Below are 27,832 nucleotides of genomic sequence, written 5' to 3'. Positions count from 1 at the left end.
TATTTGAGGGAACTTGAGTTCAATGTGGAGATTTCTGCTTGTTGTTTCTTTTGTTGGTTATATAAGGTAACTTACAGAATAAACCTTTGAGTACCTATAGTAAACCTAGCACAGCAAAGCGATTAAAAACACTAGCTGTGTGGTCAGCTAGACTTAGATTTCCATCCAGGTACTGCCTTTTGACAAGTCACTTAGTCTCTCCTGACTTGTTTTGCCTACATAATAAATGAAAAATGTGCAAAGCAGAATGCCTCACCCATTGTATGACTTCAATAAACAATGGTTAAGAGGTTGGAGATGAAGATGGCCGAATAAGAGAATGTGGAGCTCATCTCTCCCGATGAACACATGAAAATTACACCTACCTGTGGAACAATTCTCACTGAAAACTAACCAGAAACTGGCAGAAGGACACCTGTACAAACAAGGCTGTAAGAAAAATACACATGTAATAGGGTAGAAAGGGAAGAAAAGTGATCAAGTCATGACATCTTTCCCTGGGAGAGGACTCAGAGGAAAAGGGAAGTTACACGAGTGGACACCTGCTCTGGGCAGTGAGCAAGTTGAGCCACCTAGTGGTCATCCCAATCCTGGTGTCATACACAGAGGAGACAAACACCCTTGGCTTGTTGGAAAACTACTGATAGAAAGGCTGGAGAAACCTGGAATCAGCTTGTGAGGCGTGCAAGCACACTGACTAGCCCCAAGGAAGGGCAGATAGAGGTATGCCCTAGTGGCTGCCAAGTTTCCCACCACCACATCACTGTGCCCCAGCCTGACCCAAGGGAACATGCAGAACCAGTTCATTACATGACACAGCACAGCACTGGATCTAGGGTAGCCAGGACAGGGGAAAGGACTCCATCATGGGATGGAGTCTATACAAATAAGACTCATATTTGCATCTTCATTCTTATCCCTTAATTGTTCATTGTAGTTATAGTTTCTTTAACATTTTTTTTCTTTTAGTCTATGTACTGTTATATTTAAGTGGTTGATCCTCAATTCTTACTATATATTTGTCTTTCTTAGAGGGATTTCCCCTTTCTTATGTGTTTTTACTTCTTTTCCATTTAGAGAATACTCTTCATCATTTCTTTTAGGGTAGTTTCAGAATTGATGAATTCTTTTAGTTTTTGCTTATCTGGGAAGATCTTTATCTCTCCTTCCATTCTCAAGGATAATCTTGCTGGGTAGAGTATCCTAGGTTGCAGGTTTTTCCCTTTCAGCAAACTGAATATATTATGCCACTCCCTTCTGGCCTGCAAAGTATTTCTGCAGAAAAATCAGCTGATAGCCTGATGACAATTCCCTCATATATGACTCTTTGTTTTTCTCTTGTTGGCCTTGGAATTCTCTCTTTATCTTTGACTTCTGCCATTTTAATTATGATATGTCTTGGTGTATGTCTGTTTGGGTTCATCTTGTTTGAGAGACTATGTGCTTCCTGTGTCTGGATATCTGTTTCCTTCTTCATGTTTGGAACATTTCCAACCATAATTTCCTCAAATATATTTTTGATTTCCTTTTCTCTCTCTTCTCCTTCTAGTACCCCTATAATGTGAATGTTGGGATATTTAATGTTATCCCAGACGCCTCTTAGATTGCTTACATTTTTTTTTAAATTTTGTTTTTCTTTCTGCTGTTCTGATTGGGTTATTTCCAATATTCTATCTTCCAGATCATGTATGCATTCTTCTGTATCCCTTTTAGTCTGCTTTTCATTCCTCCTAGTGTGTTTTTATATTTCAGCTTTTGAAATCTTTATTTCTGTTTGGGTTTCTTTTTTAATGTTTTCTAGTTCTTTGTTAAAATTAATACTGTGCAGATTTATTATTTTCCCTACTTCTGTTAACATTTTTATGACCTATACTTTGAATTGTTTATCTGGTGAATTGTTTATTTCTGTTTCATTATTTTTTTTTCAGGCTTTTTCTCCTGTTCTTCGAATTGAGAGCAGTTTCGCTGCCTTTTTATATTGCTTAACTTTCTCTGCATATATGATTACAAGTAAAACAGTTACCTATTGTGGCCTTGAAGGGCTGTTCTTATGTGGGAGCATCCTCTATAGGCTGTGTGTGCCCAATGCCTTTGATGGGAGAGCTAGATTTAACTTACATGCAACTTGAGTCTTTCCTCAGGTTTTGCTGGCAACTACTTCCTTGATAAGGAGTGGAGCTGTGAATGGAAGGGCTACAGCTGGATACAGTTGTGAACTGGAACTTCCCCTCTGCCCAGTGGCTCTCACCACCCTCTCATGGGGCTATTGTGTAGACAGAGGTGTGATGTGCTTCCTGTTAGGCACTAATATACAGAAATCTGTTGTGCTTCTATACAATAATAATAAACTATCACAAAGAAAATTTTTAAAAATTATTTAAAATTGCATTAGTAACAATAAAATAACTAGAAATGAACTTACCCAAGTAGGATAAAGACCTATATTATGTAAACTATAAAGCACTGATGATGGAAATTGAAGATGGTACAAATACATGGAAAGATACTTCATGCTTTTGGATTAGAAGAATTAATGTTGTTAAAATGGCCGTACTACCCAAAGCAATTTACAGATTTAATGCAATACCTATTGAAATACACATGACATTTTTTCACAGAACTAGAACAGATAATTCTAAAATTTATATGGAACCACAAAGGACCCTGAATTGTCAAAGCAATCTTGAGAAAAAAAAAAAAAAAGCTGGAGTTATCTCCCTTCTAGACTTCAGACTATTCTACAAAGCTACAGTCTTCAAAACAGCATGGTACTGGCACCAACACAGACACATAGATCAATGAAGCAGAATGGAGAGCCCAGAAATGAAGCCACACTTATATGGTCAATTATTCTATGACAAACAAGGCAAGAATGTACATGGAGAAAAGACAGTCTCTTCAATAAGTGGTCCTGGGAAAACTGGACAGCTACATGTGAAACAATGAGATTAGAACATTTCCTGACACCATATACAAAAATAAACTCAAAATGGATTAAAGACCTAAATGTAAGACATGACACCATGAAACTCCTAGAAGTGAACATAGGCAGAACAAACTTTGACATAAATTACACCAATTTATTTTGGATCTGTCTCCTAAGACAAAAAATATAAATGCAAAAATAAACAAATGGGACCTAATTAAACTTTAAAACTTTTGCAAAGCAAAGGAAACCCTTGACAAAGCAAAAGGAAAACCTACGGTATGGGAGAAATTATTTGCAAATGACATGACCAACAAGTAGTTAATATCCAAAATATATAAACAGCTCATACAGCTCAATGTCATAAAAAGCAAACAATCCAAACAAAAAAATAGGCAGAGGACCTGAATAGAAATTTTTCCAAAGAAGATATACAGATGGCTAACAGGTACATGAAAAGATGCTCAACATTGCTAATTATTAGAGAAATGCAAATCAAAAATGAACTGTCACCTCACACCTATTAATGGCTATCATCAAAAAGTCTGCAAATAATAAATTCTGCAGAGGGTGTAGGGAAAATGGAAGCCTTGTACACTGTTTGGGAGAATGTAAATCAGTGTACACACTGTGGAAAACAGTATGGAGGTTCCTTAAAAAATTAAAAATAGAACTACCATATGATCCACCAATTCCACTCTTGGGCATATATCCAGAAAAAAATGAAAACACTAATTCAAAAAAATACATCTTCCCTCAATGTTCATAGCAGCACTATTTATAATAGCCAATAGTTATTATATATATATAAAATAGAATATTACTCAACCATAAAAAGAAATGAAATAATGCCAATTGCAGTAACGTGGATGGACCTAGAGGATATTATATTTAGTGAAAAAGGTCAGACAGTGAAAAACAAATACTGTATGATATCACTTATATGTGGAATCTAAAAAAAATAATACAAATGAATGTATATGCAAAACAGAAACAGACTCACAGATATAGAAAACAAACTAGTGGTTACCAATGTTTAGCCAAAAGGGAGAAGTGACAAAAGATGTATGGTATTAAGAGATATAGACTATTATGTATAAAATAGATAATCAATAAGGATATATCATATAGCACAAGGAATTAGCCATTATCCTGTAATAACTTTTAATGGAGTATAATCTGTAAAAATTATGAATCACTATGTGGTACACCTGAAATTAATATAATATTGTAAATCAAGTAACTTCAATAGAAAATAAAGTAAAAAAATAAAATAAATTAATTGATTAAATAAATAAAAACATTTGGAAAGAGTGTGCAAAGGACCAAAATAAAAAATGAATAAATAAAAGAAAAAATAAATATAAATGGTTCATTGCGATAGTCATAATAGCGTGCTGGATATTATAGAAAATTTTAAAAAAGAAGTCTTCACATACAGTGTATGTGACAACATGAGACATGGGTAAGTCAATGAAAACAAGACAAACAACAATAAAGTGGTAGTTGCTGAGAACAAATAGTTTTTACCATAGTTCCAACATGAGAGGAAGATATCATTAGATGAGGAACACAGCAGTAAGAAGAGCAACATAGAACCCCCCAAAACTGCAGAAATTAGTCTCTATCTTATCTTAAGAAAAGCTAACAAGAGAAGTGATAAAATCCAAGGTCCATGAAATTTATATTGCTGAGAGGTTCTCATGCAATAAATTTGTTACAGTGAAAAAATAGAAACATTAAAAATTAGTAAAGGAAGAGAAGGTTTTGACATAGCAAGTATACTAGAACCTCTTAACTTTTTCGTTTGTTGCCAGACTGCAAGTTCATTTTAGTTGGCTGGTAAAGATCAGGAGATTATCTTAAAGAGTAAGAAGGCCCGCAAAAGCAGCCATGATGTAAAGGGAAAAGACTTGAGAGAAAGCTACCATGTCACTCAGCTGTAATTACCAAGTGAAAAGAAATGAAATTCTGGGCATGTACTAACAATCACAGGCTGTGTGCAGAATTTAATAATTGCCAATGTGTTAAAGATTGATCTTTAATTTCTTGTATAATAGGTTTTATGAACAATGTTTTTCTATCAACTTATGCAGAATAATTTAGGATTGCTATTGTCAAGCCTCAGTGACTGTTTTACAAGATATCACTTGAGTGATAAATTTGAAAATGGATATTCAGACATCAGCAAGATGGCAGATTTGGAAGCTCCAAGCCCTCATTCCTCCATAGAAATGTTAAAAGAAACAAACAAACAAAACTATAGACTGATTGAAATAACTTTGCAGGAGCTCTGGGAACTACTTAAAGATCTACAGCAACCAGGGAAATACCAAATCAAGAAAAAGTCATACTCAAAACTGCTTTTGTGGCATTTTTACTCATTCTTGCCCCATGCCTTTCCTGGCACAGTGCAGCCAGGAAGATGTAGCCCAATTCCTGATTTTTTCCCTTAGGCCATAAGGAGCAAAGTAGAACATATTTACAACATTCTAACATGCTTTTGAGCTAACTGAATGATTTGTCTCTGTCTGGGCTAACTCTGAGCTTCCATGGGGAACGGTGGTATAGTTTAGCTCTCAGGCTGATGGAACCCACCATGGCATGTAAAAGCTGCAAGGGAACGGCAGGCCTGAGGATGTCTAGGGGCAAGAGATTACAGTAGAGGAATGCAATAGAACATCTAAGGCCCTTCAAAGAAAATGTGATTAGATTCTTTGGGAAACTTAAACATTTAGAAGCAGCCTTGAATATGGAAGAAATTGGGGGTGGAGTGGGATGGGGGAAGCACATATATAGGCCCAGGGAGGACAGATGCCCAGAAAAGACTTAAGACTTTAAGCCTTCACTCCAAGCTGTTGCCAAAGCTCAGAGGATATAGCTGAAATAATTGAAAGCAGGAACTCCGACAGATATTTGTACACCCATGTTCATAGTTGCATTAATCACAATAGCCAAAAGGTGGAAGCAACCCAACGGTGCATTGATAGATTAGTGGATAAACAAAACGTGGTATATACATACATATATGTATACAGTGGAATATTATTCAAACTTAGAAAGGAAAGAAATTCTGCCACATGATGCAACATCAATAAACTTTGAAAACATTTTGTTAAGTGAAATAAGCTAGTCACAAAAGGACAAATACTGGATGATTTCACTTATATGAGTTACCTAGAGTAGATAAACTCATAGAGACTGAATGTAGAATCATGATTCCCAGGGACAGGTTGGAGAGATTGGGAGTTATTGTTTAATGGGCATGGAGTTTCAATTTGGGAAGATGAAAAAAGTTCAAGAGATGGATAGTGGTGATAGTTGCGCAATAATGTGAATATACTTAATTCCACTGAACTGTATATAAAAATGGTTAAAATTGTAAATTTTATTGTATGTATATTTTCCAACATTTTTTAAATATCAAAAAAATGGATATTCAAAGTGTTGGTATATTCAGTGAGTGTTTTACAATGAGTAGAGCCACCTAACAAATATCACAGAAAAAATGAATAAAGATACAGTCTCCATCGACTACAAGTGTGATTTTGATATGAAAAGACAAATTATCTTTGAAAATGTGCACAAAAATTCTCCTCTGTGGTAGACATTTCTAAATTCTCATGCATCACTAGTTTTCCTTTCCTTCCAAGCTCTCTGAGGAATTACATTTCCCTCTCCTCTGCAATTATTCATCAGGTGTCTATTTTCAGCCAATAGTTTCTGAGGGGAAGTCACATGTAATCACAGAGATGTGTGTTACTTACTTACCAAAGAATGTATTTCCCCATACAGAACTCCAGTTTTTTCTGCCCCTACCACAGCAGCTGAGAAAATGGGAGGGCCATGTGTTCTTTTTCTTTTTTTGTATATTGAAGTATAGTTGATTTATAATTCTGTGTTAGTTTCAGGTGTACAACATAGTGATTCATTTTTTTTATATTCCATTATAGGTTAGTACAAGATATTGGGTATAATTCCCTGTGCTATACAGTAAATCTTTGTCGCTTATCTATTTTATGTATAGTAGTTTGTATCTGTTAATCCCATACCACAATTTGTTCCTCCCTTTCTCCGTCTACCTTTTGGTAACCATAAGTTTGTTTTCTACGTCTGCGAGCCTGTTTCTGTTTTGTATATACATTCATTTGCATTATTTTTTTATATTCCACATATGAGTGATAGCATACAGTATTTGTCTTTCTCTGTCTGACTTACTTCACTCAGCATAATATTCTCTAGGTCCATCCATGTTGCTGCAAATGGCATTATTTCATTCTTTTTATGGCTGAGTAATATTCCATTGTATATATATACCACATCTTCCTCAGCCAGTCATCTGTTGATGGGCACTTGGGTTCCTTCCACGTCTTGGCTATTGTAAGTAGTGCTGATATGAACACTGGGATGCATGTATCTTTTCAAATTAGAGTTTTTGTTTTTTTTGGATATATACCCAGGAGTGGAATTGCTGAATCTTATAGTAGTTCTATTTTTAGTTCTTTAAGGAACCTCCATACTCTTTTCCACAGTGGTTGCAACAATTTACATTCTCACCAACAGTGTAGGAGGGTTTCATTTTCTCCACATCCTCTGCAGCATTTATTATTTGTAGACTTTTTTATGATAGCCATTCTGACAGGTGTGAGGTGATACCTCATTGTGGTTTTGATTTGCATTTCTTTAATAATTAACGATACTGAGCACCTTTTCATGTACCTGTTAGCCACCTGTATATCTTCTTTAGAAAATGTTTATTTAGGTCTTCTGCCCATTTTTTGATTGGGCTGTTGGTTTTTTTGATATTCAGTTATATAAGTCATTTGTATATTTTGGATATCAACCCCTTGTCAATTGCATCTTTTGCAAATACTTTCTCCCATTCCATACATTTTCTTTCCTTTGTGTTGATGGTTAGGACCATCTGTTCTTGGTACTGTATCTACAAAACAGTGAAGCCTCTGTCACCCTGGTTTCCTAAGTGGTTAGAAAGGAGAGGTTCCTGCTAATCCACATGGGACATATGGCATGAGGGAGAATTAAGCTTTGTTGTTGAGCCACTGAGGTTTTGTGGTTGTTGTTAATATAGCAAAACCTTGTTTATTCTGACCAATATACCACAGAAATAGATACAAACTTTTTTTACTGCAGTGTTTAGAGAAGTTACAGAAGTGAGTTTTTAATATTGTATTATGCAGCCATGATACAAGAGAGATAATGTCTAAAATTAAGAGGATACGCCATCATTTGTATATTCATTCAACAATTATTAACTGTGCACTCTATGCCAGACACTCTGTCACTGAGTAGATTCATTTGTGATTAAACAGACAGTTATGTTCCTTGTGGTGTTTATAGTCTAGTGCTATGACTAGTATTTATTGCTTATTATATGATAGGCTATATGCTTAGTATTTCATACACACTCTCTCATTTCAACCCTGTGAAGTGGATACTCTTACAATTCCCATTTTATCAATGAGTAAATTAAGACTTAGAAAGTTTAAGTAACTTCAGCAAGATCACACAGCCTGTAAGTAGCAAGGCAAGCTTTGAAGCCAGACAAATACTCTAATGCCAGAACTCAGGCTCTTACACACTATATTATGCTCAATGCACATGAGCAGTCTTCAAACTCTAAATTACAAAAGAGTAAATTATTTGTGGTCTGGAATTAACATTTTCATCAAACTCCCTAGGTGATTTTGGCATACTCTAAAATTAAAAGACAAAGAAAACAAAAAACTGAAACAGGAGGGGAAAACATTTAAGAAACATTGCAGCCGTTTATATATGAAAAGTTTCTACTAGTTCACATCAAAAAGAACATAGTCTCTAAATACTTGCTATCATAGTGATAATAAATTTGTACTGACCCATGCACATTCATTTTCTGGCACCCCTCTCCTTTAGAATTGAGGAGTGATAAAAAAGAGAATTGGCAAAATTAGAACTGTAGATAATTGATCTAACCCTCTATAGACAGCCTTATGTGAGTATGAACAAACATCAAATAAGGACAAAAGGGAAGAAAGGCGTATTAGCCAAATTTTAATGGAACGTCAATCAATTACACAATTGTTCAATCAAGTACACAATCAATATTTCCCTGCACTTGGACTTTAAGTGTTATCATCAAACTTTTCTAGATTTTAAGAATTTAATTTCACTGGTAAACAATGTGTTGTTTCAAATTAAATAATCAAAAATTGAAATAAATTAAATATTTGCCTGTATATTGAGTAAAGTACTGTTTTTCAGTTGGATTCATTTTCTTCATTAAAATGAGAGAGACTAAGTGGTCAGAGACATTACTGAATTAATGACTGATGAATAAATGTAAAAATAAATGATAAGGCTCAATTTTCTGCTACTTTGAATTAATGTCTCACAAATCTTATGGGAAAGATAAACGATTCACCTAGACAATTTTAAAAATGGTTAGAAAAATAATGAATTACTGAGATTAAAATATTCATTATACTTAAGCACATGTGGTCTTTAAAACAAATACATGAACTTGAATATTACTAAACTTAAACAAATTTGAATGTGACAAGCACAAGATTAAATGTGGCACATAATGAGTTTAAAGAGCTAATTAGATTTTCTTGGTCCATTTTATGTCTAACAATTATGGAATAGCAGTAATGCCAATTAGATAAACCATATTACTTAACAAGAGAACTAGTGTTCTTAAATCTAACTACTTCTGTCTATAACTTTTCCCAACAAGTATGTGAAGAAAAGCAATATATCTTGTTGATAGTACATTGTAAAGGCTTAAAAATATTTTGTAGTAAGGTCTACTTCTGTACACTTGCTGTTTTACTATACTATATAAATTATATACTATAGACTATATATATAGTATATACTCTATAAGTATATACTATATATGATACTATATATAAATTACATTTTATATATCAAAGATATTTTATTTTACCTTAATTTAAATGTGAACTAATGTGTACTATATGGTAGGTGTTGAGAGTTCAAACTTAAATAAGACATAGTCTATATCCACTAAGATATATAGTACCAAAATAAGAATTGTTTGAGAAAAGTCCCTCTGCATAATTATATTTTAACTCTTTTCCCAATCTCAAGTAGAAATGTCCAAGTCTTCTTATACTGTGGAGAATTTACATAAAATTCTGGAAAGAAATGTACATTTACTTTAACAATTTAGATACTGTGAAAAAATAAATATTTTCTGTGTAGAAAACAATCATTTACAGGAAATTTTAAATAAAGATTAAAATAATACTTGGGAAGGGTAAATATAAGCTGAATGATAGAAGTTTAACCTTCATATTATTTTTAGCTGAGTGAAATTCAGCTAGCTAGTGTATTCTCAAAACCATGAACTCATTGCTAAGCTTGAGAAGAAGCTCCTGCTGACTTTACCTAGTAAAATCAAATGTCCAATATAGTCCTGTTAGACACAGCTCTTTCTGTGTATTCTAGTCTCACCACAGGGCCCTCTTAAGATGGCAGTCACTTCCTTGACCTCTCATTGTGATTTCAGGGATGTTGTCATGGTTTCAGGGGATAAGGTATTGTTTTAGTGAGAATACTCTGTTGTAATGCTTCTAAACAAAACTCATTTTTAGATGTACTATAAAATAAAACTTGAGATGATGGTGGTATTTTGCTACTTTAAAAGGATAAACTCCTTTTGTGTAAGGCAGTGTAGAGTGCTATTATGTTGGGTCATTCACTGTTGTAATTTTTCTGAAGTGCTAAACTAGTTCTAGTTATGACCAAAGGTGCATGTTTTCAGAGCAACTACTCAAGGGTCTGGGGTATAGCCTCTGACTTTTGCAAAGCTAATTGCCATGAAGAGGAATTAAAACGTGCAAACTTGGCCTCATTTGTCCCATGTTCTAATGAACCTGGCATAATATTCAATATATTTATTTGAAATTTCTCTGCTGTTTAATTTAACTTGATCCATTCCTTTTTACAAGCTTTAGCACTAGACTATAATATATTCTCTTCCCTGCATAATCTCATTATTTTTCTTAGTCAAGAAATTAAAATATTTTAGAAATTCTTTCAAAGAATAACACTATATTAGTGTTTGATGGTATTTGTCATATCACACTTTAATGACAATTAAAGAAGTCTTAATATATTAAATATTTCATAAAATATTTAAAAGAAGGCAATATTTACATAGAAGTGGTGATCACATGCACCTATGTAGAGGATTTCATGAATCTTGAGAACTTTTGCTTTCTAATAAGGCCTCATTAATCATTGTTGAGTTGAAGGAGATATTTCTGGCCAGTTTTAGAAGTATGTCTAACTACTGTGTTTCAGTGCCTAGTGAAAGACATATTATTCATAGCACAATAATAATGGATCCACTAGTTCTTTGCTTTCCCTACATCACCTAATGGCAAAATTCCAATGAAAATCATTTACTCTGTTCCTAAATTACTGCAGTGATGATTGTTGGGCATATGTCTAACCGTAACAAAATTTTTGATCCTCCTAGGTGCTGCTTCTTGAAATCCATGTCTTTGCTGCTGATGGAACTTTGACAGGACTGAGGCATGGCATGAGGTGGTGACAATCTCAGATATGAATAGCTTAATAGATATAAATGTTTACCTGTTATTTCATACTGAAAAATAACTGTGATATTTCAAATGTTCTGCCAAATGTCAGGAGTCTATTTCACCATTACAGCCACTATGGAAAGTTTTTCCAGTACAGTTTGTCTAAAATATAAATAAAGAAAATTTTCAGTGTACAGAGTTACACAGTTACACTGTTATGTAAAAATCTTCTTTTATACTTTTTACCTCTCTATATTAACACATTTCTCTTATGTTAAAATATTTCCAACATTCCCTAGATCATTATGCATATATGTACACACACACACGCACACACACACGCACTTTTTTTCAAGAAAAAAAGAAAACGTGCACCATTTCAATTAAACTATTGCCTCTAAGGAGAACTGCAAAAGCCCTTATTCAGTTTATTCTGACAAGAAATGAAATTTGTCCCATGCTCACAAATACACAGTTGTTATTGAATTTACTATAAGTTGAATCTACTGGAAAGTGGCCAGAGTCCGCTAAAGAATGCCTGGTTTTTGTATCTGTCTTGAGTGAGATCACATTTAATCCACACAACTCAGAGACAGTCAGTGAGTCAATACACAAATAATAAGTGGTAATGGGTCATTTCAGACTTATGTCTGACTCCAAAGAGTGTACTCTTAACCAATAGTCTACACACAAAGCATTTTATCAAAATGCTTATCTGTACTTCATCTAAGAAACAGATGCAAATAGGTGTAATAAACCAAATAAGACTTATTTGACATTCATATTGCCTATGCATTTACATAAAATTGGACATACCTAATTAAATATAATTGAAACAAAAAAGTGAATCCATAACTAGAATTCTAAACACCAGTGAGCCACTCAGGAAGATGTATTATTCTTGTTGCTGCTGTTGTTGTTGTTGTTTTTAACCAGGAGTTATTATTGGAGTTTTTGAACTTATACCAGATAGCCACAGAAACTAACAAAAAGTCAACAAGTCAATGAAAGACCTGTTGAATTAAATTTTTTTTTTGAATTAATTTTTAATCTTGTTCTTCAGTTATATTTTTGGCAGAAGGTGTATAACATTGACCCAATAGGAAAATAATACATGTTAGAAATAATATCACTTTCAGAAACAATCACTGTTTAGCAAGGACAGTAATTAATAGATCAAATGTTTCATGAGGGAAAAGGCTTACTCTGGAATTAGTATCCAAAAAATATATTTATGCAAACAGTGTGTTTATTATTAAACTCTCATTTGTTAAGAGTATGACTAGAAAAAAATTGATTTGATGCTTCAGATGGCACACGTTAAAGGAATACTCTGTGATTATTAAAGCATGATTCAAATGAATTTGTCATTTGACCTTCATTTCAGTGTTTTAGGCCACCTAGTTGTCAAATGCTGAGCAATTTACTTATGGCCAAATGGGTTGATCTCATTAGGATGGTTATTTCAGCCCTTTGAATGCAGCCTGGAGACAACCCACTTATTATGTTACTCATATAAAGCAAATCAACAAAATAAGACTATTTGTTGTAATATATAGATTTTGGTTGTTTGGAAATCAGTTTTAAAAACACTGAGAATTGTGGAGCCTCTTAGTGGGTGAGGTGATGGTAATTTTGTGGAAGAGCACCATTTGTGCCTAAATAACTTGGTTATTCTCCCAAGTGCCAAAACAACTTGACTGGTTGTAAGAGATGATGATTATTCCTAAAAAGATTTCCCTCACTAGACCTATTAGTGTTCCAACTTTAAGGTTGGCAACAGGATACTGATCTGCCTAATATCTAGCACAAATCTTCCTATTCCCCATAAGAACCCTGAGTATGCTGGGACATTGATTCCCTTAGCCCTTATAATCGTTGAGTAGAGTATGGAGCCCTGGACCAGCAGCCTCTGAACACAGAGGATTAGCCATTTGCCACAGTGTTCAGTAAGATATTATCATTGGGAAGCACTGACCTACCATCATCAGTAGGTCATGATACAAGCTACATATTTTCTAATTATATTCACTCTGCATCATAACAATTAAGTCAGCAAACAGTAGATCAAGGACATCTTTCAACCCAGTTTTGTTTGTTTGTTTGTTTTTATCAGTGTGCATGGGGAAGAGACCTTATAAGAAATCCTGTCATAGGTCAATCAAATTCCAGAATACGAGACCCATTCCTCAACAAATATTAAAGTTTCCAAAATTGTAGTGAGGTGAAGAGGAAGAGTATCTAAAAGTACTCAACGTGTGTCTATTTCCAAAATTATTTTTGAAACAACTGCATTAGAAACATAAATACCATGTACACAGAAATATTAGCTAAGCAGCATAATAAAAAAAAGTTAATGAAAAATTTAAAGAAGACATATGTCTTCTCTATTGGAGAAGTCAGAAAGCTGTTTTCATGATTGCCATGAAGCCAAGGTATTCTCCATTTTCACTAAGCTTTGGTCTGCTTAACAAACTGAAACCTAATTTATTATGAAGGTTTTTAGTGGTAATAAAATCTAAACTAGTGCAAGGCCCAAATGGCGATTTGCACATATACTTACCTACCTGGAAAAGAACATATTTCCAAATAAGAGATATTTTACACAGATCATCAAAAACAATAGAGAATAAATTGTTTCCATGCATAACCCAGATATTCTGCAATCTCTCAATCACACAACTTAAAACTCACTGTCATCAGTTCATAAGTGATATGTTGATTTTAAAAGGTGCTTCATACACATTGTTTAAAATCTTCCAGCACCATGGATAAATTAACAGAGAGAAATAGTATTTAAAAACCCTATTGATTGGTTTTGTCATGGAAGGACAAAGCACCTTTGATATATAATTGGGGAGCAATACAATTTAACAAGTTTTAATTTCTTGTGCAGCTGGAAGACAATAAAGAGGAAGCATGAGAACAAATTAAGCTGTATATAGGTCAATCTTCCTATTAGGCCTCTTCAGGGAACACATATCTAATTTGCATAATTGTATTTCTATAGCTGCCAAACTGGCTGCTGTTCTGATACACGTGCCTGGTGAGTTCAAAAAACTTTAAAGATTGCCTTTTTCATTCTAACAATTGAGAAAGTGGATAACTGTGTGTATGTGTGCATGTGTGTGTGTACAACTGTGAATATGTATCTTGAAAGTAATCAAATACATATGTCTTTGAAAAATATCTATTATTTTAAGGCCCTATAAAAATTATAATATGATTTACTAAACTTAAACATTCACTGAACCTTACATACTAATCTACCCCTCTAGTATTTATACAACCTTTTCCAAATACATTACTCATTTTAAAAGTCTGACAAAAATTACCATCAGTTTCAAGACATATTTTAAACTAATATATTGAATTTATTTGCTATTGGTTCAAATTTTATCACCTTATATCAAGTTACAAGTCCCACACATTATGTCATAGTAATCTAAAGTTAAAAACTGAGATTTCATAGATCTTTGATGAACTACCATGAGAATGGAAATATTACTTAACAAATTCAAATTATTACTTAAAATATTCATGGAGTTCATGAGAAGCGGTAAATTAAAATGTTTCAAGTTTTCAATCAAAGATCACCAGAAATCTCTTAACAGTCCATTCTTAGTGCTATTATTATCACTATTCTAGTATGTTTTTACTGTAGGACAAATAAAAGTAAATAAGAACCATTCATAGGTCAAAAATGTCTCAAGTTATTCCAAAAGTCCGAATTTTCTGTGAAACTATTTAGTACACTGCTTGCCAGAATTCAATGATTTATAATTTACTCAAGTGCAGTTCCAATTTATTTATTTTTTAATAGATCTTTATTGGAGTATAATTACTTCACAATACTGTGTTTGTTTCTCTTGCACACCAAAGTGAATCATCCATATGCATACATATGTCTCCATATCCCTTCCCTCTTGAGCCTCCCTCCCATCCTCCCTATCCCACCACCACTCTAGGTCATCACAAAGCACAGAGCTGATCTCCCTGTGCTTTGCTGCCGCTTCCCACTAGCTAACTCTTTTACATTCCGTAATGTATATAGATCGATTCTACTTTCATTTCGCCACAGCTTCCCCCTCCCATCCCGTGTCCTCAAGTCCACTCTCTATGTCTACATCTTTATTCCTGCCCTGCAACTAGGTTCACGAGTACCATTTTTTTTTTGTTTTAGATTCCATATATATGTGTTAGAATACCATATTTGTTTTTCTCTTTCTGACTTACTTCACTCTGTATGACAGAGTCTAGGTCCATCCACCGCACTACAAATAACTCAATTTTGTTTCTTTTTATGGCTGAGTAATATTCCATTGTATATATGTGCCATATCTTCTTTATCCATTCATCTTTCAATGGACATTTAGGTTGGTTACTTGTCCTGGTTATTGTAAATAGTGTTGCAATGAACATTGTGGTGCATGTCTCTCTTTGAATTATGGTTTTCTCAGGGTATATGCCCAGTAGTGGGATTGCTGGGTCATATGGTAGTTCTATTTTCAGTTTTTTAATGAACCTCCATTCTGCTTTCCATAGTGGTTGTATCAATTTACATTCCCACCAACAGTGCAGGAGGGTTCCCCTTTCACCACACCCTTTCCAGCATTTACTATTTCTAGATTTCTTGATAATAGCCATTCTGACTGGTGTGAGGTGATACCTCATTGTAGCTTTGATTTGCATTTCTCTAATAGTGATGCTGAGTATCTTTCCATGTGCCTCTTGGCCATCTGTATGTCTTCCTTCATGAAATGTCTATTTAGATCTTCCACCCATTTTTTAATTGGATTTTTTGTTTCTTTGATATTGAGCTGCATGAGCTGCTTTTAAATTTTGGAGATTAATCCTTTGTCTGTTGTGTCATTTGCAAATATTTTCTCCCATTCTGAGGGTTGTCTTTTTGTCTTGTTTATGGTTTCCTTTGCTGTGTAAAAGCTTTTAAGTTTAATTAAGTCCCATTTGTTCATTTTTGTTTTCATTTCCACTACTCTAGGAGTTGGGTCAAAAAAGATCTTGCTGTGGTTTATGTCAAAGAGTGTTTTTCCTATGTTTTCCTCTAAGAGTGTTATAGTGTCTGGTCTTACATTTAAGTCTTTAATCCATTTGGAGTTTATTTTTGTGTATGGTGTTAGGCGGTGTGCTAATTTCATTCTTTTACATGTACCTGTCCAGTTTTCCCAGCACCACTTATTGAAGAGGTTGTCCTTTCTCCATTGCATATTCTTGCCTCCCTTGCCATAAATTAGGTGACCATATGTGAGTGGGCTTACCTCTGGGCATTCTATCCTGTACCATTGATCTATATTTCTGTTTTGGTGCCAGTACCATACTGTCTTGATTATTGTAGCTTTATGGTATAGTTTGAAGTCGGAAAGCCTGATTCCTCCAACTCTGTTTTTCTTTCTCAAGATTGCTTTAGCTCTTCGGGGACTTTAATGTTTCCATACGAATTGTAAAATTTTTTGTTCTAATTCTGTGAAGAATGCCATTGGTAATTTGATAGGGATTGCGTTGAATCTGTAGATTGCTTTGGGTACTATAGTCATTTTCACAATATTGATTCTTCCAATCCAAGAACATGGTATATTTCTCCATCTGTTTATATCATCTTTGATTTCTTTCATCAGTGTTTTATAGTTTTCTGAGTACAAGTCTTTCACCTCCTTAAGCAGGTTTATTCCTAGGTATTTTATTTTTTTTGTTGTGATGGTAAATGGGATTGTTTCCTTAATTTCTCTTTCTGATTTTTCATTGTTGGTGTATAGGAATGCCAGAGATTTCTGTACATTAATTTTGTAACCAGCAACCGTACCAAATTCATTGGTTAGTTCCAATTTAATGATCCATGAATGAAGTTGGTCAAATTCTGCAGACTTCCCAGAGAGTAAATCATCTAAAAAGTTCATCTATTTAGAATGTATTATAAAATTAGCTCATTTTATGCATTGAACACATTTGTAATTAAAAAAAAATTGTAGTAAAGTGAGCACTTGTTCACCAAACTATAACTTTTCCTCTGACCTCTATTATAATTTTGAAGCTGGGTTCCTTAGAATAGAGAGCATAACACTAGGCCTGCCTACATCACAGGATTGTTGAAAAATATAAAATGTTAAAGAGAAACTATCTGTAAATATTAACAATGATAAAACCAGGTGGGAGAAGACCTGGAAAAAACTTAGGTGGTAAGCATGAAACAAATATAGTGTATATTTTCTTTATATTTATTTCTTTTTAATTTTATTTCACTAAAACTTTGTGTCCTTGGCAAATTCAAGTTCATTTTCCCAACTATGATTGGCAATGGTTCTCAACACTGCTATTTTAGAAATTCATGAGGGTGTTTTTTGTTCAAAGTATGATGGAGGTGGTTCTCTGGGCATTTAGGTGGGGTACAGGGGATACTAAACTTCCCAAAATATATGAGGCAGTTCCACTCAATAGACAACTGTCCCATATCTTGCATCACTTTCCCATATGTCACATGGCTTTGATATAAGTGTAAAACCTTATAATTATCAGAACCTAAAAACTAACTCCTTACATATAAATGCAAAATATTTTTGCAAGATTTCAATATACACTGAATTTTCCAGAGATGCAACTGCCTTATAAATAAAAGAGTGTGTTTTTCTGTTTTTTTCAGAGCTTTACCAAGAGCTGTTCACTATTATAGAAAATCACATCACTAAATGCAATGCCATATGTGATATTTAAGTTGTCAATGAAACACAGCTATATCAGCCTGCATTTCTAACTCTCAAATGCACAGTTATTGTATTTATACATGCAAGTTTACTTTATCACTTTGTTACTTCTAGTGTTGTGACTAATCATTTATATATTGAGATACTTACTATTTTGTTAAGAATTATTCTTTTTTAAATTTTATATTAGAAATAGGGAATTTAATTGAATTTTTTAAATTCAGATTTGGGAATACATTATAGTATCTTCAAATTTCATTTAGAATAATAAAGAGAGGGCTTCCCTGCTGGCGCAGTGGTTGAGAATCTGCCTGCCAATGCAGGAGACACGGGTTCGAGCTCTGGTCTGGGAAGATCCCACATGCCGTGGAGCAACTAGGCCCATGAGCCACAACTACTGAGCCTGCGCGTCTGGAGCCTGTGCTCCGCAACAAGAGAGGCCGTGATAGTGAGAGGCCCGTGCACCGCGATGAAGAGTGGCCCCTGCTTGCCGCAACTAGAGAAAGCTTTCGCACAGAAATGAAGACCCAACACAGCCAAAAATAACTAAATTAATTAATTAAAAAATAAATAAATAAATAATAAAGAGAGCTATGTGATTTAATTATTAATCAGGACAGGATAGGCCTTACTGCTGTACCAAATAAATCCTGGAATCTCAGTAGTTTCATATAATAAAGGCATATTTGTTGCTCATATAGAGTCACATGTGAGTTGAGTGGCCCTGTTCTACCTTGTGACTATGGTCTTTGGACCTCCAAGGTTGCTGTGGCAGTAGAAGAGAGAAATGGAAAAGGAAAATAGAATCAATGCAGAAATGTCCATTCAGTTAACAGTAGGACAAATTGACAGAATTAGATGGAAGAACACTATTCGGAGAGTTCAAGACCCTTAGGTTAGATTTCCAGCTCTACCATGAAGTAAACTGGACATATGTCCCAGTTTGTTTGGTACAGTCTTATTTTATACTTGTCTTTGACACCTGTATAGTTTAACATTTGGCATAGAAAAAAACATGTTTCCATTTGAATAATAAATTATATGGTCAACTTACTAGAAAACATGGTGAGTTTGGGTATATCACCTATATATCACTTACAAATTTGGCCCTCTACTAGGTACTTCAAATACTTTATCTTACAACACCTTCTTGAAGTATAAAGTATAGTCCACAACTGATAAGTGAGAAAAACCAAGGTTCAGATGTGTTATGTCTCTTGCCAAAGCTCACACATCACATAAGCAATGTAACTGGGAGCCTGACACCAGTCTGATTCCATCTTTTTCACTATATCATACCACTGTGGTTTTATTCACCTTTATAACAGGTATAAACATTTCTGACTTAACTTTTGCACTAGCTAAAAGTTTAAAATAAGACGGTAAACATGGGGTAAGGCATCAAGAATATTTCAAAGTGCTATCCAGATAGAGAATAAAATTTCAGTTTTTACATAGATGAATGTGATTTAAATTCAGTACAATTGTCTGAATTATATTAGCCAAACATATTAAACACAAGTCTCTTTGAGTTAAAATTCTGGTGATAATTTAAATATCTAAAGTATTTTTGTTTGGTTGTCAAAATATAAAAATTCTATAAGTGGGGTCTATTATGGTTGCTGAAATGACTTAACTTTACTTTGATTCATAGTGAGCTTTAACCACTCTATACTACTACTATTAATAATAATCATATTGGTGGAGATAAGATGGCAGAGAAAGAGGACATGGAGCTCACCTCCCCCCACTAACACTTCAAAAATACATCTGCATGTGGAACAATTCTCAATGAAAATCAACTGGAAAGTGGCAGAAGGACTCCTGTATAACCAAGGCTGTAAAAAAGATACACAGTAATTGGGTAGGAAGGAAAGAAAAGCAGTTGAGATGGGACCTGGGAGAGGACTCAGAGGAAAAGGAAGATAACACCAGCAGACACCCACCATGGGGAGTGAATGTGTCAAACCACAGACTGAGCATCCTAGTCCTGGGGTCCTATGCAGAGGAGACAAGCCCCCTTGGCTGGTTGGAGGACTGACTACTGGGAGAGATAAAAAGGCTGGAGAAGCCTGGACTCCACTCATGAGGAGTGTGCACATGCTGGCTAGCCCCCAGGTAGAGCATAGGGAGGTCTTCCTTAGAAGCTGTAGGTTTGCTGTGACTGTTCTGCCTCAGGCCTCACACTGAGCAGAGCAAACTCTCCAGCCCCACTCACTCCATGCCACAGCACAGCACTGGATCTGGGGCAGCCAGGACCAGGGAAAAGGCTTGACCTTGGGACAAAGAGGTGACCTGGTCCCAGGGAAAAACCTGGGTGGGACTCCCATGGCCATTGTTTGTGCTTACTCAAGTGGTGCTCCAGATGAATCCCAGACTTCTGATGGCAGCTGTTCCAGCATAGCTCAACCCCTCCCCCCAATACATGCAGAGAAAACACACAGGCCCAACTTCCCCTGTGGAGTAGTCCCACAACAGGGGAGTGGTGGGAGTGGTAGAGGCTTGGGACAGTGATCAGTTGTAGGGGCAAAGGGGTCTTGCCCCTGAGGTAGGGCAGAGAAAGCTCTGCTCTAGCAGTTGTCAGATTACCCAACACCACCTTGTCTTATGCCCCAGCACAATGTGACCCAGCCCAAGCCAAATGATCACTCCATCCCTGCTCAGAACAAGCCACAGTGTGGCATTGGATCTGGGGCAGTCATGGCCTGGGAAAAGACATGACAATGGGCTGCATCTGAGCAGAGCTGCAGATGCCTACACATTCAGGGCATGAGACCTCTGAATGTGTAAGGGCCCCAGTTGCTTCAGCCTTCCCCTCCTCTGGGACAAAGGTCCTGGTTCAGAGAAAGGGGAAAACACACATTTTAAGAGGACAGAGCCAGCTCAAGCCCAACCCTCACTGCTTCTACTCCAGCACTTGGGAATAGACCATGCAACTGACAGGGCAGTGATGACCACTAAACAGAAAGGAAATCCAGCTTTATATCCAGCACAAGCTCTAGCTTCTCAATCTCTAGCCCCATCCCATACCAAGGTGATAGTGGCCAGCAAATCATAAGGAAAGACATGACTTGCATCCACATCAAATCCAGCTCTCCCACTAAAGGCATTGGGCACATGCAGTCTGATTAGAGAAGCTCACACATAAGAACACTCCTTCAAGAACACAACAGTTAACTGTTTCACCTATATTCATAGAGGCAGAGAAAGCTAAGTAAAATGAAAAGGCAGAGGAACTACTTTTAATTGAAAGAGCAAGAGAAAATCCCTGAATAAATAATGAAACAGAACTACCAATTTACCAGATAAAGAATTCCAAACATTGGTAATAAAAGCGTTAATGAATTAGGAAAAAGAATTGATCTAAATACTGAACAATTTAACAAAAATTAAAAAGTATAAAAAAAAACCCAATCAAAAATAAAGAATTCAATAGCTAAAATAAAAAAAAAAAAAACACATGAGAAGGAATGAATATCAGACTAAGTGATACAGAACACATAAGTCATCTGGAAGATAGAACAATGAAAATCACCCAATAAGAACAGCAGATAAAAAATATATTGTAAGCAATCTAAGAGATCTCTGGGATACCATTAAGCATCCCAACATTCACATTATAGGGGTTCCAGAAGGAGAAGAGAGAGAAAAGTGGAATGAAAATGTATTTCAGGAAATTATGGCTGGAAACATCCCAAACATGAAAAAGTAACAGATATCCAGACACAGGAAGGACAGAGGGTTCCAAACAAGATGTACCCAAACAGGCAAACACCAAGACATATCATAATTAAAATGGCAAAGGTCAAAGATAAGGAATTCTAAGGGCAACAAGAGAAAACAAACAGTCATATACAAGGGAATTCCCATAAGGCTATCAGCTGATTTCTCTGCAAAAATTTTGCAGGCCAGAAGGGAGGGACATAATACATTCAATGTGCTGAAAGGGAAAAACGTTCAACCTAGGACACTCTACTGAGCAGGATTATCATTGACAACGGAAGGAGAGATAAAGAACTTCCCAGATAAGCAAAAACTAAAAGAATTCATCAATACTAAAACTACCCTAAAAGAATAATGTTGAAGAGTCTTCTCCAAATGCAAAAGGAGTAAGAATTCATAGGAAAGGGGAAATACTTCTAGGAAAGGCAAATATATAGTAGTAAGAATTAAGGATTAACCACTTAAATAATACAGTACGTAGATTAAAAGAAAAATGTAAAAAAAACAATAACTACAATGAATAATTAAGGGATAAACATGAAGATGTAAAATATGACATCAAAAATACAAAAAGTAGGGGAGAGGAGTAAAAAATGTAGATATCTTAGAATGTGCTTAAACTTAAATGGCTATTAGTTTAAAACAAGTAGATAAAATTATACATCAATGCGTATGAACCCCATGGTAATCAAAAATAAAAAATGCACAATCGATACACTAAAACCAAAAGAAAGGAACACAAAAATATTACTAAATAAAATCATCAAACTACAAGGGAAAAACAAAAAGAAGAGGAAATGAACAGAGAAGAATTAGAAAAGCAACCAGAAATCAAGTAATAAAATGGCAATAAGTACATACCTGTAAATAATTATTTTCAATGTCAATGGACTAAATGCTCTAATCAAAAGACATAGGGTGGCTGATTGGATAAATAAAGACCTTTCCATTTGCTGCCTACAAGAGACTTATTTCTGAACTAAAGACACACAGAGACTGAAAGTGAGGGGATAGAAAAAGATATTTCACACAAATGGAAATAAGAAAAAGGAGTAGCAATACTCATCAGACAAAATAGACTTCAAAACAAAGGCTATAACAAAAAACAAAGAAGGGCATTATATCATGAGAAAGGGATCAATATAAAAAGAGGACATTGCACTCATTAACAAATATGCACCCAATACAGGAGCACTTCAATACATAAGCCAAATACTAACAGACATAAAGGGAGAATTTGACAATTATAAAATAATAGTAGGAGACTTTAACACACACTTACATCAGTGGACAGATCATACATATAGAAGTTCAATAAGGCAACAGTGGTATTAAACAGCACAATGGACCATTTGGACTTAATATATATCTACAGGACATTCCATCGAAAAACAGGAGACTACACAATCTTTTCAAGTGCACATGGAATATTCTCCAGGACAGATCACATGCTAGGCCACAGAAAAAGTCTCAACAAATTTAAGAGGATAGAAATTATATCACACATTTTTTCTAACTCCAATGGTACGAAACTAGAAATCAACTATAGAAAGAAAAATGGGAAAAGAACAAACACATGGAGACTAAACAACATGCTACTAAAAAACCAATGGGTCAATGAAGAAACCAAAGAGGAAGTCAGAAAATACCTTGAGACAAATGAAAATGGAAACACAACACTCAAAAACTGATAGGATGCAGCAAAAGCAGTTCTAAGAGTGATGTTTATAATGATAGAGGCCTTCCTCAAGAAACAAGAAAAATCTCAAGTAAACAACCTAACCTACCACCTCAAGGAAGTAGAAAAGGAAGAACCAATAAAGCCCAAAGTCAGCAGAAGGAAGGAAATAATATAGATCAGAGAGGAAATAAATAAAATAGAGATTAAAAAACACAAGAAAAGATCCATGAAACGAAAAGCTGGTTTTTTAAAAGGAGAAACAAAATTGATAAACCTTTAGCCAGCTCACCAAGAAGAGAGAACAGACCCAAATAAACAAAATAAGAAATGAAGAGGAGATATAATAACCAATAACACAGAAATACAAAAAACCATAAGAGAATAGTACAAACAGTTATATGCCAACAATTGGGCAATGTAGAAGAAATGGACAAATTTCTAGAAACATAGAAACTGCCAAGACTGGATCAAGAAGAAAAAGACAATTTGAACAGACTGATTACTAATAGTGAAGTTGAATTAGTAATTAAAAACTCTCAGCAAACAGTAGTCAAGGACCAGATGGCTTCACAAGGGAATTTTACTAAACATATAAAGAAGAACTAATACTTATCCTTCTCAAACTACTCTAAAATATTAAAGGGGATGGAACACCCCCAAATTCATTCTCTGAGGCCACCATAACCCTGATACCAAAACCAGAATAAGACACAACAAATAATGTCTTTGATGAATATAGATGCAAAAATCATAAACAAAAATTAGCAAACCAAATCCAACAATATATAAAAAGGATCATACACCATGACCAGTTGTATTTATTCCAGGGTCACAAGGTTGGTTCAACATTTGTAAATCAATAAATGTGATAAACCACATTAGCAAAAGGAAGAATAAAAATCACATGATTTTTTCAATAGATGCAGAGAAAGCATTTGACAAAATTCAACATTCATTCACAATAAAAGCCATCATCAAAGTGGTTATAGAGGGAACATATCTCAACATAAGAAAAGCCTTTTATGAGAAACCCACAGCCAACATCATACTCAATGGTAAAAAGCTGAAAGCCTTCGAATTCAGGGACAAGGCAAGGATGCCCACTCTCACCACTTCTGTTTAACATAGTTTTGGAAGTCCTAGCCACAGCAATCAGACAAAAAAAAAAAAGTGTCCAAAAGAAAAAAGAAAAAAAGGTGTCCAAACTGGAAGGGAAGAGGTAAAACTGTCACTATTTGCAGATGACATGATACATTATATAGAAAACACTAAAGTCTCCATGCAAAAGCTATTAGAACTAGTATATGAATTTAGCAAAGTTTGCAAGATATGATTAATATACAGAAATCTGTTGTCTTTCTATACACTAATAATGAACTATCAGAAAGAAAAGTAAAAAAAAAATCGCATTTAAAACTGCATCAAAAAGAATAAAATATATATGAGCAAACTTAACAAAGGAGGTGAAAGACCTATATTCTGAAAACTATAAAACACTGATGAAGGAAACTTGAGATGATTCAAAAAATGGGAAGATATCCCATACTCTTGGGTTGGAAGAATTAATATTGTTAAAATTACCAAATTACCCAAAGCATTCTACAGGTTTAATGCAATACTTATCAAGATGCTCATGATATTCTCACAGAACTAGAAAGAATAATCCTAAAATTCATGTGGAACCACAAAAGTCCCCAAATTGCCAAAGCAATCTTGAGAAAAAACAACAAAGCTAGAGGTATCACCCTTCCAAACTTCAGATTATACTACAAAGCTACAGTAATCAAAACAACATGATACAAGCACAAAAACAGACAAATAGATCAATGAAGCAGAATAGTGAGCCCAGAAATAAACCCACATACCTATGGTCAAATAATCTAGAATGTACAATGGATAAAAGCTGTTCTCTGAAAAGTGGTGCTGGGAAAATTGGACAGCTACATGTAAAAGAATGAAATTATAGCATTTCCTCACACCATATGTGAAAATAAACTCAAAAATGGATTAAAGACTTAAATGTAAGACCTGAAACCATAAAACTCCTAGAAGAAAACATAGGCAGAACACTCTTTGACATAAATCATAGCAATATTTTTTTATCTGTTTCCTAAGGCCAAAGAAATCAATCAAAAATAAACAAATGGGGCCTAATGAAAACGTTCCTTTTTTAAAACAAATTATGATGAGCAAGGAAAAGTGGATACTGTACAACAATGTGGAATGGAAGAGATCATGAGGCAAGCAAAATGAACCACCACCAGCCACACCAAAGGCCAGTCTTCATCCATCCATATACACCATGTGTACATGGTGGGACTGGAAGGGAGTCCTCTATTATGAGCTCATTCCGGAAAACCAAACAATTAATTCCAACAAGCACTGCTCCCAATTAGACCAAATGAAAGCGCCACTCGACGAAAAGTGTCCAGAATTAGTCAACAGAAAATGCATAATCTTCCATCAGGATAATGCAAGACCACTTGTTTCTTTGATGACCAGGCAAAAACTGTTACAGCTTGGCTGGGAAGTTCTGATTCATCTGCGTATTCACCAGACATTGCACCTTCGGATTTCCATTTATTTTGGTCTTTACAAATTTTGTTTTTTAACATCTTTATTGGAGTATAATTGCTTTACAATGTTGTGTTAGTTTCTGCTGTATAACAAAGTGAATCAGCTATATGTATACATATATCACCATATCCCCTCCCTCTTGCATCTCCCTCCCACCCTCCTTATCCTACCACTCTACGTGGTCACAAAGCACCGAGCTGATCTCCCTGTGCAATTTTTTTAATGGAAAAAATTTCAGTTCCTTGGAACACTGTAAAAGGCACCTGGAACAGTTCTTTGCTCAAAAAGATGAAAAGTTTTGGGGAAATGGAATTATGAAGTTGCTTGAAAAATGGCAGAAAGTAGTAGAATGAAAGGGTGAATACATTGTTCAATAAAGTTCTTGGTGAAAATGAAAAATGTGTCTTTTATTTTTACTTAAAAAACTGAAGGCACTTTTTGGCCCACCCAATAATATGTTCAAGTGCTGATCTAAGGACTTTATGTACATTAATATGTTTTAAACTTAAAACAATCCTATGAGATAGGTCCATTTTTATCTTCATGATATGAAAACTGAAGTATAGAGCAGTTCAGTAATTTGCCCAAAGTCATACAGGTGTTGAGTTGGAGAGCAGAGATTTTAACCCACTACACAAAAGTACTTCTTGTTAGGCTTATGTGCTTTCTTTATCTTTACTATATAGATTTTAGTAGTTTTACCAATTGGGACAAACATTGACATGTTTCCACTGCTCTTAATTTTTATCAAAAAGATTATTTGTTTTATTCTCCAATATTTATTTACTCATTTTTATGTTTTTTTTCCCTACATATATTTTAGCAAATATATTCTAAAATAATCTTGGGAATGTACTTGAAGAGCTGTAACAATGGAGTTTTGTGTAATTTTAACTCTCAAATTTTAGTAATCATAAAAATCACTTGGGATGCTGTTTAAGATGCAGATTCATAGATTCTCACCAAAATATTCTAATTCAATAAGCTTGAAATGGCATTTCCAGACTTTGTGTTTTAAGCAAGCACTTAAGATGATTAGGACAGATGGTTTGAGTATTCCATTTTGAGAAATTCTAATCCATGTCACTTAAACATGATTCATCTTCTTTTTTTTTTTTTTAATTATTATTTATTTATTTTTTTTTTTGGCTGTGTTGGGTCTTAGTTTCTGTGTGAGGGCTTTCTCCAGTTGTGGCAAGCGGGGGCCACTCTTCATCGCGGTGCGCGGGCCTCTCACTATCGCGGCCTCTCTTGCTGCAGAGCACAGGCTCCAGACGCGCAGGCTCAGTAGTTGTGGCTCACGGGCCCAGTCGCTCCGCGGCATGTGGGATCCTCCCAGACCAGGGCTCGAACCCGCGTCCCCTGCATTAGCAAGCAGATTCCCAACCACTGCGCCACCAGGGAAGCCCTCATCTTCTGATTATATATTTAACTATGTGGCTATTTGCCATTTATAATTTGGTCCTATCCATAACTAGAGTTTAATTATATATTTGTTGTGTACTTTAGTAACAATAACTATATCGAACCTCTGTAGCAAATCCTTCATCAAATTCTACCATGGTTTCTTGTAGCAGTTAGACATATCTTCATCCACACAATACTATTAGCAAAGTTGGGGCAAACAGGTAGTGTG

At 34.9% G+C, this 27,832-nt stretch overlaps 1 long non-coding RNA gene across 1 annotated transcript in view; it reads left to right on the top strand.

Moving 5' to 3' along the window:
- The window catches only part of LOC309653140, an 803,279-nt gene that overhangs the window by 683,158 nt on the left and 92,289 nt on the right, over window positions 1-27,832 (top strand). The gene's annotated exons all lie outside the window — the stretch shown is intronic.

This window comes from Balaenoptera physalus (assembly GCF_965194825.1).
Source record: "Balaenoptera physalus genome assembly, chromosome: X".
Taxonomy (NCBI): Eukaryota; Metazoa; Chordata; class Mammalia; order Artiodactyla; family Balaenopteridae; genus Balaenoptera; species Balaenoptera physalus.
The sequence above is the reverse complement of the archived record's forward strand: the minus strand, read 5'-3'. Positions and strand labels throughout refer to the sequence as shown.